Here is an 18793-nt window from a genome sequence, read left to right as displayed (position 1 = left end):
TTGAGTGACAAGTGCTTGTGTAATAGTAATACAAAGTATTCTTTTCTTATATTGAGTATTGCTTTTCTCAGGTTTATCACTTACACATGTGTATTTGTGTTCTTTTGCGCATGTAGGGTTATGGAGACAAGTATGAAAGAAAGAAACCAAAATTAGATCGTGGATGCAATTTGTTGATGAAATATTGGAGTGAACAAATGTGAAGACACAAGTTGTGCTTAAAGACATGTGAGTGTGTGCTAACTTACGTTGCGCTCGAGTGAACATGCAAATTAGAGGAGCACAAAGTAGGTCACACTCATGTGTTTTGACTTGTGCAATGCTAGCAAGATCTTCGTCAAATGTGATTTTATTGAAGACACAACGCGATCTACTGCATGGATGTGTGCCCATTCATGCTAGCAAGATCTACTGTGAGCAGTTACTGTTCACAGTGCGCTAAAAATTCGATTCCTAGAGATTCACACGGGCGTGTGGAAATTCCACACGCTCGTGTGGATACCCGATTCCAACCCTATTTAAGTCATGATTTGAGGCGTTTTGAAGGATCCTTTTCCAACCTTTTTACCATCTTTTAACTAACTTTGGAGGCACTCGCGGCTAGGGTTTGGAGAGGCTTTGGTAAGGTTTTTGGAGTGGTTCTACAATCTTCAACACCGTGTTCCTTTGGAAGATAGTTATTGGGGGAGCTTTCGTCGGCATCGATTCGGCGAGGTGTGCCCCTAGGCTTGATGAGGGAATCTTTGGAGAAGACGAGGCTACTTCACAAGACCATTGATACTGACTACAAGGGAGTTTTACTTATGGATTGCATGCTTTTACTTGTTGAGTTAATTTTCCCTTAGAGTGACACTGGGGTTAAGAATCCATCTTGGTAATCTTTTTGGATGAGTGACACACTATGAGGGTTAGACAAAGTAAGGTTGGAGAGGGTAGAGAGGGTGAGTCGAGAGGTAGCGGAACATCCCCTTTTCCTTCTGGTGTGATTTATTTTACCTCCATGTTCCAAGAGTTCTTTACAGTCAAAATAGAGTGAAGTGCTAAGAGAGGAACTCCGCTAGGGCTTAGTTGCACAAGCAATAGAGTAAAGCATTGAAGTAATCATTAGTGCTGGGGCATAATTGTAACTAGGGGTCTTTCGCCTGGACCAAAGGGTTAGATCTAGATTAGGGAATAGGGTTTATCACTTGGTGTCCCTAGAGCTTCTTCCAACCCCACACAGTGTGAGGCGTCGAGAGCATTCCTTTCCACCGGGGCATAGTGTAGGGTTAGTCGCAGTTGACCTTAGGTTTAGGACCGTGTGTTTAAGGGTTTCTATGACTTATTAAACATCAGTTAGGAGATATAATGATCGGTCTTGCACTTGAAGCAATAGTCCTAGGATGAGCAATGTCCGGGTGCCCCACTTTCTATCGATTGCCTCTCTTATCATTTTATTGCGTCTCTTTCTTGTTCTTTTTATTTTTATTTGCATCAATATTGTTCACACCACTTTGAATCATCTTCACCATAGTTAACTAGCAATTCTTGTGTTTCTGATCACTATTCCTTGTGGATATGGCTACCCACTCACCAGGGTACTTTATTACTTCGACAACCCGTGCACTTGCGGTATGCACTCGCAAGGGGTGTGTCATTGACTGACCTTTTGTGGTATGTTTCCTTGAAAACAGTTGATAAGTGTCTAAATGTATTTATTTTTCTTATATGTATTTTGTATATTTAGCATGTATTTTTGTTAGAATTGATATCCGTTTTGTGCTTAATCATGTATTAATTGCCTTGTAGGGCATAAAGATGCCATGGAGAATAGAAGGACACAATTTGGGCAAAGAAAGGAGAAAACCCAGATGTGCAGCACTACATCGCTTTCACTGTAGCAAATCTCTTGTAGCAGCCGGCTGGAGCACCTTGAGAATTTTCAAGATAGAAACTTTGGCCAAAGCCATATGGGCACTATACAGATCCTTATCAAACTTGTATGCCCCTCGGTATTGACCCCGGTATACAGTGGGAATTCATCATTTAAGCTTCATACGGTCTTCATACAGGCTCCATACGACCCGTATGACTCGGGGGAGGGGGGAGTCTTTTATGATTGAAGGAAGGGTTCTTGGCTACTATTAGGAGAGAAGAAACCTAGAAAATGGCAACAATTTTTCGAAGTGATTTGAAGGGCATTTGAGGTTCCAAAGCACAAAACTTCAAAGGAAAGAATCACCACCTTGGAAAGAGAGGAGTCTTAGGACTGGGAAGTGGTCTTCAGCTTGGGGAAGCATCATTCGGCAATCCTTGGAAGAAGGAAGCATCATTCGGCCCGATCTACCTAATCTTCATCATCATTTCATCTAAGGAGTGTCACTTATGATCTTTTCTTGTATTTTTGTTCATATTGTTGTTTACATTTGTATGAAGACACACTAGACCCCCAAGGCCATTGAGTGTTGATGAACCTTGGGGGGGTTCATCATGTATTTTGGATGATTGCTACTTAATTCTATTGTATTAGTTTGGTTTGTGATCTAATCCATTATGCATACATGCTAGAATTACATGTGGAGAGATCCGTAGTTCTTTTATGAGTTGTTCATGTTGACGTAACTTGCTCATGTGCACTAGATCTTGAATGGATTAGAACGGGTTGCTTGTACTTACACACTGAGAAATCGGGTGCCGGTAGCCCTCTGACCTCTAAGAGTAAACCTAGGTTGTGTTTACTCTTATTTTGGGATTTCTTTGCTGTTAATGAAATAGTAGGAGGGTTGATCCGGAAGAGATTCCGATCAACATTCGTATGGGATTAGGGTTCAATCACCAAGTGATTGGGGTTGACCTAATTTAGAAGTCTCCCGGTTCAAAGCCACCTTTGCATCTTTTGTTATTCATCCTTGCATCATGATGACCCCGCTAAGGGGATCCACGTCTGTGGCCCTTTGCATATCATTTTTGTGTTTGTAGCCTCTTGGTTAAACCTTCACCTTCTAGTGGCCTTTTATTTGTTTATCAACAACTAGTTAAGTAGAAACCCTTCACTAAAGAGTTAGGTTAGAAAATAAGCGGCGAAGGAGTAATAGTAGATCCTTAACCCCGAGGAATACGATCCTTGTGTTTTACATGAGGTATTACTTGGCGACCCCGTACACTTGTAGGAAGTAGAGCATCGGTTCTCCTGAGCATTCAACACTCTCAAATCAACAAGGCTTTCCAATAGGTAAGCTAGTATCAAACCACGAAAAGTGTTGTGAGGGAGATAAAAAAAGATAGAGTTTTGTTGCACTATAAATTGATGAAGGGAATTCTCCTATGTGACTATCATTTAACAATGAGAAGAATCTAGTTTTGTTTAGGTAGTATGATATGTTAAATGGGATGGAAGAAGTGAAGAGGTTGTTTGAATAGTCCACAATGACACTACTTGGTGGAGGGAGTGGAATTGGTCTTTGAAGCAAGTTAGAGTGGAGATCAATATAAACAACATTAGTTGGTGGAATGGAAAAGGACCTCTCAACACTTGTCAACAAATTACATGATAAATTCAGGTAGTAAAGACAAGAGCTCCAAATCCAACTTAGTACGGTGTCACCAATTCTGTTGCTTGAAAGATTTAGAAAATAAACATTACTTGAATGCATCAAGAAAGGCCTCTCAATATCTGTGAATGAGTTGAAAGACAAATCCATAGTCTAGCCGAAACTCCCAATGCCCCATATCCACTCGGATATACTACCATTTGTTGTTTGAAAGGTATAGGTAGTTCATATTCTTTTTATGCTTCAAGAAAGATGGGATAGCTGTTAGGTTGGAAAAATTCAATTTCAACCCAGTGAGAGATGGAAATAGAGGAGAAGAATCTATAATTTGGTTAGATATCAACAAGTAAATGCCTGAAATATCCAAAGATTTAAGACATGGAAGATGACCAAACAACTCTAATTCCACCATAGAGTCATCAAAGTTGTTTGTACCTAAATAAAGTGACATGAGAGTAGAGAGATGGACAAGTGATTTTAGGAGCTTCCCTTGGAGATTATTGCCCCCGAGATCAATGAATTATAATGTAGAAGAGGCATTTGTGAATTCATGCAGTTGACAAGAGAGGTTGTTATTAGATAGAATCAACTCCTCCAATATCGGAAGTGTGAACAAGGATACTGGGATAGATCCAATGAGTGAGTTGCCATCTAGATAAAGTGACACAAGCTATCATGCAAAGTCGAAAGTATTGGAGATCCATCAGGTGGAATTATTATAAGAAAGAATAAGGGTTGAAAATTTTGAACTAGCAGGCATTGGTGGTAATTTCCTAGAGAAGTAATTATACGAGGGGTCTAGATCAATCAATTGACTGAGATTCCAGATTGACAAAGATATTGGCCCTAAGAAAATTACAATAACTAAGATTCAAAGATGTCAAACACTTCAAGTTTCTTAAAGAATTTGGCAAACTCCCAGAGAAGTTAATATTAGAAATAGTCAATGTCTCCAAAGAGGTTTTTAATGGGAATTGTGGGAGAAACCCTGCTAGTATCAGATTAAATGAAAGATCAAGTGTATTCAAGTTCAAGAGTTTAAACACACTTCTTGGAAACAAACATTTGCCCCTACTCGAATTGAGACAAAGCTCAGTTAAAAAAGAAAAATTTGCAAAGAAGTCAGGCACTTGGGACAAAAGATTGTCCAAGTCAGGCTTCTCCAGCTTTAGAAGATGTATGTAAGAGGAGAGATCCAAAGATATGAGTTTTGTGAGGCGAGAGATGCCTATGGGGACTTGGCCAAATATTCTGAAATAAGAAAGGTCAAGAAGTATGAGATTAGCCAGTTTTTCAAAATCCGAAAGCAAGACGAGACTCTGTTTGAACCTATTGTAGGCAAGATTGAGTGTTTGGAGGGAGGTGAGGTTAAAAAGGAAAGGCATGATGTTACCTTCCATATACTTCTAGGTGAGGACAAGAGAGACAACAAGACCGGATGCTTTGTCGCAGTTGACTCCTTCCCAACCGCAATAGTCTGTGCTAGGGAGTGAATTAGAGAGTGAAGTTATTGCATCAGATAAGTTGAAATCTTTCTTGAGGTTGAGAAGGTCCAAGCATTATTTTGAATGAGAGGTCATGAATAGTGCATTAGCTAATGAGGAGGAGTTTGATAAGGATAATATCACTAGTATAATAAAGAAGAAGAAGAAGTAGTAGGATGGAATGGAAAAGAGGGAGGATGTGGATGAGGAAGAGTCACTCCAGTGATCTGAACTCATCATGATGGTGGCCGCCATAACACAGAGAGATAAGATGAATAAGTTTGAGTTGTGAGACTGACAGTGAGACTCTCAAGTCTCAACTCAAGAGTCGAACATACCAATATTTTTTTTAAAAAATGGATAAACCACTGATTCATTGCATAATGGGACAATAGAGAACCAACCAACATTCTTGTTTTAACATGCATTTTTTTCTCTAGAGAGTAAAAAGTGGAAGACCCATTAATGTGAGTGGTTTATCCACTTTAAAAGATGCATTTTTTGTGCTTATTCATGTTATTTGTTGGGCCATTTGGATGGAAAGGAAAAATGGCATTTTTTCTTGCTTGGTCACTAATGGACACTTATGAGATGTGTTAGAATAACTATGTAAATATGCAAATAATATCACAATAAGTCTATTAATACTGCTAGTGTATGGGTCATCAAGTAATACCTCGCAAGAATGATTGTTATATTTCCCCAGAAACAACGCCAAAAACTTGATGAACAGATAAGGTGTGTTAGAATAACTATGCAAATGTGCAAATAATATTACAATATTTTTGTTAATGCTGTAAGTGTATGGGTCATCAAGTAATACCTCATGGGTGAGCACGAGGGTCATATTTTCCAAGAATGACAAGGGACTCCTATTACTTTCTTTTCGCTCAATCAATAGCCTAAATGTTTACGTTCTTTCTTTAATCTACTTCTACAATTTATTACACAATATAATTGGAGAATTGCTAAGTACAATTAGAAGGGGTTAGGTGGTTATATGACAACTATCTTGATTATTACTTATGATAGGCATTGAGTATGACAATCGTATTCTACTATTAGACCAGCGGAATTCAAGGACCTACTGGTCCCAATCTCTTGGCAACCAAGTCTAAACACTAAAAACTTAAGATGGTATCTCTTCCACCTCAGCCTCCTATACTTAAGTTCAAGAACTCCACTAGAAGGGCTAATCAAATCCTAATCCAAAAATCTAATCAAACCCTCAGCCAGAGATCTAGCAATACCTAACCTCTTAGAGCATGCATAGATCTAATAGAGCATGGGTCTCCTAATGTGGGGGCATACCTTTCTCATCTACATTACTAAGAATACCATTTAAGCAAACATACAATGATTCACAAAAGACTAGAAAGATTTATTGAATTGTCAATCAAGGTTTATAAACAATAATCGAGGGACCTAGACATACAATTCTTATCGAATTGTATTCTTATGGGTCATAAAAAAAAGCATTAAAACAAGAGAGAGCCATAAGACCAAAGAATAGATAAGCATTTAAAGAATTCCTAAATAACTCCCTTCAATAGGTCTGCCAAGGTTGAAGATGAGAGGATCCCAAGATTGACAAGGTGACACCGAACGCCTTCGCAAGCCCTCCTCTAACAATGCTTGTCGAATTTTCCCTTGTGAAACTTGCCAGAACCTGACTGAAATATGCTTAAAAGTCATCTCTAACCACTCAGATCTCCAGAACTCTGACAACCCTACCTTATTCGGCATAGAATCTACCGGAATTTAGAGAAACCTAGAGTATTTATAGGATCGAGTCTGCCACGGCCTCACCATGAGCGTTGTGATGCCCATGGTGAGTAAGTTATTACCTAGGCTCCAAGTCACATCCTAGCACGGCTCTCTGCCCATTGTGTGACTAGATCACGGGTGTGATGGGTTTCCATAATTGCCGTTGTGTGGCCATTATTCCTGTATCGCTTCCATTAGTTCTACGCTGCCATGGCTTGATAACAACAGTGATGAGGTTATACAACGGCCATGGTGAGATGTCATCAGGACCGTTGTGGGTAGTGATGAAGCTTTGATTCAGTAACTTGGCATCTTTTGCTTCAAAATGCCCCTGTATTTGCTTCTTTTTTCCGTAAAATAGAAATAAAGGTCGTGGTGAACAAAAGAATGAAATTTTGTAACAATTTGGTGCTAAACATATCAAACTCCATGCTAAATGCAATGTAAATGATATAGAAAATATGAAATTTATAGCACTTATCAGTCACTGATTTTCCTGTGATCATTTATAAAATTGACCGTTTGATTCTCTCTTGGTTTTTAACAGCTGTAAGCCCTGCTTAGGCCCAACTGGAGTAATTCATCCTCTTGATTAAGCACAACCTCTCTTCTGCGGGGTCCCTGCTTACCAGCCCAAGTGCCCCTGCTACCTCTGAGTGTGGCAATGAGGATACACAAATTTAGCAGCATACATCATTGACCGCTTCTTCCACCCCTGGTTCGGGGTTCCCTCGAGGCTCTGATGTCTGTTGCTGCTTTGTTTTTATTCTTCCTCTTGTTTGCATTCTCATGTTCCTTTTATGTTGGGTGTGTGGGTGGGGGGTGGGGGGGTTCACACCCTATTTTGTTGTCTGGTCCTTCTTGTTTTGTTCTTGTGGTTTTCCTACTTAGCGTCACCCCTGGTGATTAGCTTGTTATGGTTAATGTCAGTGATTTTCCTGTGATCATCTATAAAATTGACCATTTGATTCTCTCTTGGTTTTTAACAGACCTAAGCCCTGCTTAGGCCTAACTGGAGTAATTCATCCTCTTGATTAAGCACAACCTTTCTTCTGCGGGGTCCCTGCTTACCAGCCCAAGTGCCCCTGCTGCCTCTGAGTGTGGCAATGAGGATACACAAATTTAGCAGCATACATCATTGACCGCTTCTTCCACGCCTGGTTCGGGGTTCCCTCGAGGCTCTGATGTCTGTTGCTGCTTTGTTTTTATTCTTCCTCTTGTTTGCATTCTCATGTTCCTTTTGTGTTGGGTGTGGGTGGGTGGGTGGGGGTTCACACCCTATTTTGTTGTCTAGTCCTTATTGTTTTGTTCTTGTGGTTTTCCTACTTGGCGTCACCCCTGGTGATTAGCTTGTTATGGTTAATGTTTGTTTCTTGTGTTTTCTTGTCTTTAATGATATCGTTGGGCAGTTTATCTATTTTTTTAAATATATATATATATATATATATATATCTACTCCTTAGCCCAAGTCTTCTAAGAGAGTTCAGCGAGAGATGATGGCTGATGAAATGCGTTATAAAGCCAACTAATAAAATGCGTTGATGAATCCATTTCATAATTGACTATTATATCATGCTAATCAACTTATGTGAATCCATTTCATAATTGACTTTTAAAACTAATGACATGTAGGGATTGGCATAAAAGAAATTTTATAAATCATTAAAACAATGGAAAGCTACTTGATAGACTCTTGAGAGAGGTCATTGAACTTGGAATAATTTTGAAGAATTGGGTGTCTTAAGAATAGAGGTTTTGTCCTAACATGCAAGTCTCATTTTAAAATAAAATGGTTTTCTTTTTTCTTTAGGAAGGTGGTTTATTGATTTGTGTTTTATTTTAATCTTTGTTGTTTATGAATGATTGTTTTGTTGTTACAGACTTTTGTGGTGATTAATTTCCCGTACTAGAAATTATATAATATATTCATTAATAACTTTCTGATATATATCCATAATTTTTTTAAAAAAAATGGGTAGAACACAAACTTCATTAAAATAATAGGATGACTAACATGGTAACACAAGTAATGAGTAACGAAACAACAAAAGAATAGAAAATAGTCCACTAATAGTGGAGATTGTTACAAGTAAGAGAGCACTATAGGAACCAAACAAAAAGGAACAAATCTTACTGGAATGATAAAACAACTTCCAGGGGACTAAGAGCAAACATGCTCCCTGTTTCTTTGCTCTATCGATCTATTCACCTTGTTAAAGATGTCTATAAAAGAGCTTTAAGCTACGTTTTTCTATGCCAGCTGAATTCTCCAATTTGGTCATCTTCATCTCTAGTGATGCTTTTGGCCGAAGGCTACCCATGCTTTCTCCTTTGTAGAACATGGTGATAGGGCTACATAGCCTACTTCCTGATTTGGAATGGGCAATATTTGGTTTTAAAATATTCAAAACTGAATTAGATTGAATGTTGGGCTCATGCCCACCATCATAGATCTGATTCAAGTTTGAAATTGGTTTAGAGTTGCGAGATTCAAGCCCAATTTTTGAATTTTGGATTACACTTGCTTGTTTAAGTTTGGCCTCAATTAGAGATTTGTAACAAAATATAGCTTGAATATAGATGGACCCACTATCTTAGGTGGGATTTGAATTGGAAAGATTTTGAACTACATTGGGCTCATGCCTAACAACTGAACATTACAATGATTTGGGTTCAATCAAAGATGGATTAGACTCGAGTACATCAAGACTAGACCCCACCACTTGATAATTAGAAGCCTTAGTTAGGTTTAAAGATTTCCGTGCAAGATGGGTCACTATAATGTCCAGTCCAATCTTTTAAGCAGAATCATCCATAAGACCAGCTAGTTCACCATCATGGTGAGCGCAATTCATTAAAAAGCCGACACATGGCAACATAAGAGATTTTTGAATGGAAGTGGCATGCTCTTCCACAACATCGTGCACCAATAGAAGCTTGATAGCTTTGTACCACATTCAGGATTGGCAAGGTTGTTTCTCCCAAAGCTCCACTCTTTTGTTCTATTGTTCAATGCCTATGACCATGTTAGATTTATTGGGCTTTACAGATTCCTTCGAAGCGATGATGAAAGGTGGATCAAAGTCCATCGGTGAATAGTGGAGGTTCACAACCCCTACAATGCTCCAGAATTTAGTTGGTTATCTTGCCAGCCTTCGTGAAAGAGCTTGGCCAGGAAAAGGGTTATTAAATCTCAAATTCTCCTGAGCTCTAATTAGGGGCCTTTTTCTTTGTCCTCACAGAATAATTAATGAGTGAACATTGGATTCTCAAGAACAGGAGTTAGTAACCTCAATTGTGTCCATCACCGGTGATGCAACTGTTTGTTGTCAACAGAGAAGGAGATCTCCAATGTTTGTCATGGATGCCTTCATTTTTGTCTCTTCTTGAGGTATATCATTCCACTGTAAAGCTTTCTTCAAGATTCGGTGGAGTTGCACCAAAGAAGATGCTGATGTTGCTTTGCTTGTCAATGCCCAAAGGATTTCATGGGGAAGCATTGGCCGGGGAGATGAGCATAGGAGTTATTTGCCTTAACCGTGCTCCTGATTTGCTTGAAAGTTACGAGCCTCTCCGAAGGAGGTCGAATCTCCGATGGGGAAGCACCACCCCAAGTAAAGCTGATTATGACTGGTGCATATTCCGATTGTCCATCAGTGGTAAAAACAAGTCGCATCATGAGCCAAGAAGGGGTGATGACCTATCTTGCCCATCTTCAACCCAAACTTCATCATCCTCCCCTTCACTAGCCAAGCCTAACAGCCTCAGCATCCTGCACCGAAGGCGCATCTCTAACACTAAGATTTTCAATTATGTTTTAATGAAGATTAATGAACCAAATTTATTTAAATAAAGAATTAACAATACATGATATCAAAATATATAATTTAGTTATATTTTATTATTTTGTTAATCACTGTACCTATCTCACATAACTTTTGAATGTTAAAGAGTGGGGAATTTCAAGAGGACAACAATGTCTATGTTCAAGGAATATTGCTTATTATGAATGTTTCAAAACTTCACCTTTAGCAATGTTTCTAATTTTAAGGCTGACACATCTCTTGCGTGCGTGTACCGCAAGTGCATGTGTGTCAAAGTAATAAAGTACCCAACAGGTCGGGTAGTCAAATCCACTGGGAACATGGCTACTAGTGCTAACTGCTTCTCTGCTATCTTGCCTAATGATCAATGGGATGATGTGATGATCTAATATGCAAAGAAATGAATACCGAAGACAAACATGCAAGGGTCAAATAGAGGGAGATCTCGATCAATAAAAGTGGGGTATTCGGGTAATGCTCCACCTTGGATTTAGGTATTATGTACCGGGTGTACAAAGTGTTTCTACAATGAGTAGGTTAAGGTATGGAAATCCAAAGATAATCGAATCCTACCTCCAGATCACCGATACTGGTCCCCTACGAGGTCCCAGTGAAGAAATCTCCCATTCTTAACTCTTCAAACCACATATGACAGCAACAGTCTCTAGGGATTCCAAAGAGTGTATCCGATTCCTAATATTAGACCTATCCCTACTTCTAGGTGAAAGGTCCATGAGACCCCGACGGAGAAATATCTCAATCTCAACAACTCACACCGCATATGGTTGCTTAAATCTTAGGAAAAAGTAGATAGAATACACCAATCAGAGGGGAAAAGGGACTCTCCATTATCTCATTACTCATCCTCTCAACCTTCTTCAATCTTGAGGTTCTAACCCTAATGGAGACTGACACGTCCGAATATGCGTGCGTGTACTGCAAGTGCACGGGTGTCGAAGTAATAAATACCCGGTGAGTCGGGTAGTCGAATCCACAGGGAACAGGGCTACTAGTACTAACTTCTTCTCTGCTATCTAGCCTAATGATAATGGGATAGTGTGGTGATCTAATGTGCGAAGAGATGAACACCGGAGACGAATATGCAAGGGTAAAATGGAAGGAGAATCTCAATCAGTAAAAGTGGGGTATTCGGGCAATGCTCCCCCTAGGATTCAGATATTAGGTACCGGATAAGCAAAGTGTTTCTATGATGAGTAAGTTAAGTCGTGGAAATCCAAACATAATCGGGTCTATCTCTAGATCACCGATACTAGTCCCCTACGAGGTCCCGGTGGAGAAATCGCTCAATCTCAACACCTCACACCACATATGACCGCAAAGCACTCTAGGGATTCCAAACTGTGTATTCAAGCTTAGCACAGGTGGGTTGGGAATTATCCAAGCTTAGCACAGGTGGGTCATTGGATGGCTTCAATCTCCTACCCACATCTTTTTCTTTTCCCAAAATCTCTTTCTTGCATTGTAAGAGTTGATCAATCCCAAAGAAAGATGCTTGTTCCATTAACTTGGGGTTTGCTTCGTCTTGTGTATTTTCAACTTGAGAGGAACATGAGACTAGCAAATCCCCTTGAAAATTTCCTCGCTCACAAGCACAATCTTCATTCACACAATCCAAAATCTCAAAATGATATTCAACTTCTTTCTTTTTATTTTCTACATCAATGTACTCAATTTGCCCAACTTCTTCAATTGTGCTCATGGCCTCATCATGTCCCGGAGACATTTGCCTTGCTTGTTCAAATTCTTCTTTTTCCTTAGCAAGCATGTCCAAGATCTCTCCTAATTGATGTTCAATGTTTTTGATGGAGACCTCGTGACAACTTAATGTGGCCTCAATATTTTGGAAACGGGCATCGGTGGCTTCAATAAATCTCGGTAACACTCTTTCCAACCGAAGTACATCATCTTCAAGCTTCTCATCCATCTGAAATTCTTCTTGAGGTGCTTCCCATTGTTGTTCATCAATATCCCACAAGAGATTTGGGTAGCTCCTTTGATTTGGATGATAGTTGATGCGATATGGATTGTGATGTTGATGAACATTAACAAATTGATCAAGTTTTTCTAGTGAGAGCTTCAACCTCGAAAAATATAAGTTTAAAATTGGATTAATCATCATTCAAGTTCCATGCAAGAAAAAAAGTAAGTAAGACAAAAATAAAAACAAAAATAGAACGGTGGAAGAAGATAAAGTGAAATGGATGAAAACAAAATAAAAACCGATGAGAATGATGGAAGAAAAAGAAAGTGTGGAATAGAAAAATAAAATGAAAAATGGATAAATGGCTAGAGCAACAAAGTCCTAGCGTTCCTAGTATCCTATTCCCCGGCAACGGCGCCAAAAACTTGACACGTCCGAATATGCGTGTGTACCGCAAGTGCACGGGTGTCGAAGTAATAAATACCCGGTGAGTCGGGTAGTCGAATCCACAGGGAACAGGGCTACTAGTACTAACTTCTTCTCTGCTATCTAGCCTAATGATAATGGGATAGTGTGGTGATCTAATGTGCGAAGAGATGAACACCGGAGACGAATATGCAAGGGGTAAAATGGAAGGAGAATCTCAATCAAGAAAAGTGGGGTATTCGGGCAATGCTCCCCTAGGATTCGTGTATTAGGTACCGGATAAGCAAAGTGTTTCTATGATGAGTAAGTTAAGTCATGGAAATCCAAAACATAATCGGGTCTATCTCTAGATCACCGATACTAGTCCCCTACGAGGTCCCGTGGAGAAATCGCTCAAATCTCAACACCTCACACCACATATGACCGCAAAGCACTCTAGGGATTCCAAACTGTGTATTCAATTCCTAAAGATTGATCCAACCCTAATTCCCGGGCGAAGGATCCTAACCCCCTACAAGGTCCCGGGCGGAGAAATCGAGCAATCTCACGCCTCCCACCAAATATGGTTGCATAGAGCTTAGGGAATGGAGATAGAATACACCAATCGGAGGGGAAAGGGGATACTTCACTATCTCATGACTCACCCTCTCAACCCTCTTCAATCTTGAGGTTCTAACCCTAATGGAGATCTCTCTCCCACCAAGGCAACAAATCATGCAAACCAAATAACCATAAGATCAATAAGGCAAGTTAGCATTAAACAATCAAGAATGAAACTTAATCAAACTCGGATTAAATAGAAACACAAAGCAAATCCACAAAAAGATGAGAATCCTAGGGTTCACAAGCCCAAATACCCTCTAGGGTTTTTAGCTCTCCATGGAGCAACATACAAAAACACACCATCAATGAATGAAAGTACATTAAAAACCATAGAAATAAACCCCTTATATATGAACCGATGGCCTTGATGGAGAGCTTCGACGTCTTGAAGGACCCACTTGAAGCTAGGGTTCACCGGTGGCTTCCTTATGCTATGACGGAGGAGGAATCGATCAAAGTTGGTGATGAAGCCCCTCCAAAGCCGCAAAGACCTCCTCTCCAAACCCCTAGCCGTCTTACCCCTCAAGAGCCGCACAAAAGATGAGAAAGAATAGGGCAAAACGGCTATTTATAGGCCTTAGATCGCGTCTGTCATGTGCCCCCACGCGCCCATGTGGATTTTCCACGCACCCGCGTGGGCTGCAGGAATTTCCACGTGGGTGAGTGAGCATGATCGCTACGATGCACTGGTAAAATTGCTACTGAAGTTTTGCTACGTGATTTCCACAAACGCGATGATAAACATTCTCCTCTTAAGGCCACATGATCGGGCACACGATCATATGGTAGGCTATAAAACTTTTCTTCGTCGACATATCTTTGAGAGGTCTTGCAATCTTCACAAAGAGAAGGAACATGAAGATGTGACTGCCTTTGTGCCCTTCCAACTAGTGAATTGACTTGAATCTTCTTGGAAGTTGGCACACATCTCCATGTTTATGAACTCCTCTCATGTCTTGGTCCTTGAATTGAACAAGAACTCCCAACATTGTGTCTTTATAGCCTATCTTTGCTTCCTTTTTACTCTTCAAGGCATTCACAACCTATATGCATAAAAGAACACCAAATACGAAATATGAGACATAAACCATGGTAAAAACGATGCTCAATGCATGTAAAACATATATAAAAATATGTCTACTCAAGCACTTATCAGAGACCTCTCTCTCACCATGGTGAAAAAATCATGCAAACCAAACAACCATAAAATCAATAAGGTAAGTGACAATATCCCTTGCGTGTGACCCGCAAGTGCATGTGTTTGTCAGAGTAATAAATCCCAAGTGAGTGGGGTATCGTATCCACAGAGAGTAGTAAATAAAAATACCTAAATTGCTACTTAACAAAGTGAAGATGAATAATGACAGTGTTGATAAGATGTGATGTAAATATAAATAAAAGAAACAAGAATGAGAGGCACAAGTAAGTGAGAGGTAAGGCAATCGATAGAAGTGGGGTACTCGGACAATGCTCCTCCTAAGACTTATGTTTCAAGTGTAAGACCTACCATTATACTTCCTAATTAATGCTTAATGAGTCGTGGAAATCCTAACGCACACGGTCCTAAACCTAAGGTCAACCGTGACTAACCCTACACTATATCCCGGTGGAGAAATCCCTCAGTCTCAACACCTCACACTGCACAAGGTTGCATGGAGTTCTAGGGATTCCAAATGATAAACCTATTCCTATGTGTAGATCTAACCCTTTGGTTCAAGCAAAAGACCCCTAGTTATAATTAAGCCCCAAATACTAAAGTCACTTCAACGCTTCACTCTATTGCTCGCAACTAAGCCCCGGCGGAGTTCATCCCTTACCACTTTACTCTATTGTCACCGCAAAGAGCTCTAGAAAATTGAGGTAGGATAAATCACAGCAGAGGGGAAAGGGGACGCTCCGCTACCTCTCGACTCACCCTCTCAACCCTCTCCAATCTAGCTTTGTCTAACACTCATGGTGTGTCACCCATCCATAAAGATTACCAATATTGACTCTCAACCCTAGTGTCACTCTAGGGGAGAAATTATTCAACAAGCATTCAAGATTAGAACTTAATTAAAAATATCAATTAAGGAAAGTATAATGGAAGGTCAAAGAAACAATAACATTCTAGGGTTTACAAAATCCAAATACCCACTAGGAGGTTTAGCTCTCCATGGAGCACAATACAATCAACAATGAAATCGAAAGTAAAGATAAGCAATCCATAGGAAAACCCCCTCGGTATTCATGTCGATGGTCTTGTGCAGTAGCCTCATCTTCTCCAAAGGTCCCCTTGTCTGGCTTAGGGCACACCTCGCCGGATCAGTGCTGACGAAAGCTCCCCCAATAACCTTCTTCCAAGTGAAGTGTGGTGTTGAATCCGGAGAACCACTCCAAAGACGTGCCAAAAGCATCTTAAAACCCTAGTCGGCGGCCTCCCAAAAGATGGAGAAAAGTTGGAGAGAAGGGGGAAAGAAGATCCCCAAAATTGGGCTTAATCACGGTTTAAATAGGGCTGGAATCAGGCATCCACATGCCCTGTGGATCTACCACACGGGCCTGTGGTTTTTCCACACAGGTGTGGGGAATTTCCAAACGCTCGTGTGGATTCTCTAGAAATCTGATATTCGGCCGGTTGTGAACAGTAACTGCTACAGTGTCTTGCTGCAGTGCTTGCTATAGTACTCTTCCGAAATACTCCTAATTTCACATTTTTCATCGAGGCAAAATAAACGAGCACATGTTTATGCCGTAGATCACAACTCTTCTTCAATCAAAAGCCTCATTGCTGAAGATCTTGCTATCAATGCACAAGTCGGGATACGCAAATGTGACTGCCTTCATTCCCCTCCAACTCATTGTAATGGCTTGAATACATGGAGGTTGGCACACATCCATGTATCTTAGAGCCCCACTTGTGTCTTCCCGTTTGTTCCTTCCAAGATTTCCCCAAATAGTGCATTTATGATCTACTTTTGGCTTCTTCTCTCAAAACATAGCTTCATAACCCTACATGCGCAAAAGAACACAAATACACATGTATTAGCGCTAAAACCCGATAAAAGTAATGATCATCGTAAGAAAAGAATATTTCGTATTACTAATATATAAACACTTATCAAACTCCCCCACACTTAAGCTTTTTCTTGTGCTCAAGCAAAAATAAAACATTAAAGTATAGAAAAAGGAAAGATTGAAAGTTCTCGGCCTTAGGTTCACCAAAGCATGCAAGGAAAGCATTCTATGAGTAAGGGGGATTTTAACACTAATTAAGAAAAATTAATGCTCTAGCTGAAAACTTAAATAAAAAAGGACCACAACCCGAAATCGTGCAAGTGTGTGTACACTCACTCAATTCAACCCAAGCTATACTCCTCAAAGTTCTAAATATAAAGGACTTATTTATCTACACAACATAACAAAGCAAAGGGATGGTAGTAGCTTCACACATCCTCTAAGGTAGCCCTTTCCGAAGTGGCCGCTAAGATGGCTTTCACACTTTCGAGGTGTTAGCTCTTTCTACCGGGGTGGTAGCTTTCACTCATCCCATGAGATAGCTCTTTCTCTCATTAGGGCATAACTAGTATCCGACTTATGAGAGTAGCTTCATACTTCATAGGCGGTAGCTCTTTCCACACCAAATGTACAACTAAACCATATATTTTCTTTCTATTTCTCTTTTACCATTTTTTTTTCACAATAGAACAAGAAACAAAACTAATTAGTCCCTTAAACATCGAACTTGAGTTTCCAAAAGAGTTTTATGAGCGAGTGGTGCAACAAGTGTCAATCGGGCAAAAATTCTTAGAAATTCAAGTAAAAACTAGAGCATGAGAACATTCAACGTTAAAAAAAATCTCCTAGACTCAAGAATACAAACATTGCAACTAAGGTGAACCGCCATTGGCTACGTGAGCATGCATATCAATCAAAACTTGTGTAAAAGACATATTGTGAGCATTTATATCAATCAAAACTTGTGTAAAAGATATGTGCAATGTGAACTCCCCCCCATACTTAAGATGTATATTGTCCTCAATGTACCATGCAAGCACAATAGAAAGTATAGCAACCAAGCAAATATGTGTGAGTGGCAATTGAAACAATACTCCCCTGACTCCTAGTGTTGCGTTTGATGGAGCTAAATCCTTGGGAGTAAAGTTCCAACGGGTTGTGAAGTACACACGTCCCACATTGCCCGTGTCTATGACTAGTTCTCAATTCCCATACTGACAAGACCATCTGCATGCATACACAAGGGGTTTAGTGAAGCTCAATTAAAACAAAAACAGTTTGAGTATATAAAAGATAAGGCAAATGAAGACAACTCGATACAACAAAACGAAAAATAAAAGACTGATAAGTACTTGTTTGCTAAGAATGCGAAGTATTCTTTCCTTATGATGAGCATTACTTTTATCAAATTTTAGTGCTAATACTTATCCATTTGTATTACTTTCATGCATGTAGGTTTGTGAAGCCGAAATGTTAAAGAAAGAAGCCAATGTAGATCGTGAACGCACTATTTGGAGGAAATCTTGAGAAGGGTCAATCGCAAAAACATAAGTCGGGTTCAAGATGCGAGAATGTGTGCCAACCTCCGTGTATTCAAGCTAGCATAATGGTTTGGAGGGGCACAAAGGCAGTCACATTTCGAGTATTCCGACTTATGCATTGATAGCAAGATCTTCACAAATGACGCTAGTGATTGAAAAAAAACAAAGTGATCTATGATGTAAACGTGTGCCCGTTGATGTTACCTCGATGAAAACATGGATTCGGGAGTGTTTCGGGCTGGTATTCTAGCATGTACTGTTCATAGCCAGCCGAAAAAGAGAATTCCAGAGAATCCACACGGGCGTGTGGAAATTATCCACGCCCATGCGAATATTCCACAGGCCCGTGTGGCAAATCCACAGGGGCGTGTGGATGCTCGATTCGAGCCCTATTTAAGCCGCGATTCAGCCCCGATTTCAGCATTCTTTTCTTCATTCTTTCCCAAATTTGAGAAGGGGCTGTGGCTAGGGTTTTGAGAGGTATTGGCAAGGTTTTTGGAGAGGTTTTTCGGCTTCAACATCACGCTCCACTTAGAAGAAGGTTATTGGGAGAGCTTTCATTGGCACTGATCCAACGAGGTGTGTCCTAGGCTTGGACAAGGGGACCTTTGGAGGAGACGAGGCTTCTCCACAAGACCATCGTCATGATTATCGTGGGGGTTTTCTATGGATTACTTGT

Source organism: Dioscorea cayenensis, chromosome 7 (assembly GCF_009730915.1).
Source record: "Dioscorea cayenensis subsp. rotundata cultivar TDr96_F1 chromosome 7, TDr96_F1_v2_PseudoChromosome.rev07_lg8_w22 25.fasta, whole genome shotgun sequence".
Taxonomy (NCBI): Eukaryota; Viridiplantae; Streptophyta; class Magnoliopsida; order Dioscoreales; family Dioscoreaceae; genus Dioscorea; species Dioscorea cayenensis.
Note: the sequence above shows the minus strand (reverse complement) of the source record.